This window comes from Chrysochloris asiatica, unplaced genomic scaffold (genome assembly GCF_000296735.1).
Source record: "Chrysochloris asiatica unplaced genomic scaffold, ChrAsi1.0 scaffold00233, whole genome shotgun sequence".
Lineage (NCBI taxonomy): Eukaryota > Metazoa > Chordata > Mammalia > Afrosoricida > Chrysochloridae > Chrysochloris > Chrysochloris asiatica.
The window spans coordinates 3,360,424-3,361,296 of NW_006408751.1; positions in this window are offsets into that span (position 1 = coordinate 3,360,424).

Here is an 873-nt window from a genome sequence, read left to right on the forward strand (position 1 = left end):
TCAAGAAAATGAAAACAAGTCCACAAGAGCCAAAATATGGCCTTGAATATATCCCACCTGAATTTAGACAGCATCTGAAGAACAGATTTGGTACATTAGACACTAAAGACTGAAGACCAGAAGAGTTGTGGGATGACATTAAGAATATTATTCTTGGAAGAAAACAAAAAGTCATTACGAGACAAGAAAGAAGGAAAAGATCAAAATGGATGTCGGAAGAGACTCTGAAACTTGCTCTCCAGAATAGAGATGCTAAAGAAATTGGAAGAAATGAACAGGTACATGAGCCAAACAGAAAATTTCAAAGGTCCTAAGGGTGTAAAAAATATATATTGCTAAAGTAGATAACAGGCAAACAGAAAGATACTTTTAAGTCCAGTTACCTTAGAGTTTACTTAAAACAAGAGTAAAATGTCATAAAGTTTTTGAGCAATAAATATTTGGTTCTTTAAATAACAATTATGAAAATAGCAGAAGGAAATTAAGGAATGCTGTACTTGTGATCCATGCAAAACACCAACATTTTGAGTTGTACATAATTAAAGAAGTATCTCAAACACCTTTAAAAATACGATAATAGCCAATACATAGAAGCATGCCTTAGGTGGGCAGAGGAATGCAATTTAGAAAAGGAAAAGAAAAATCACAAGGAACTACTCAATTTCTTAATAATCAATGAGAAAGAAAAGTAACATTGAACTTCACATATTGATTTTACACAACTTCTATACAGTACCTTGACTTAAATCCAATAACAAAAGTTAAGACTCTCCTCTTCTATTTTTGGTGAACAACTAACTGCCTGGTAAAAGTGGATGACTTTCACCCCCTGGATTTTACCTGGGAGTAGCCTTTACATTTTTTTTTTTTTTT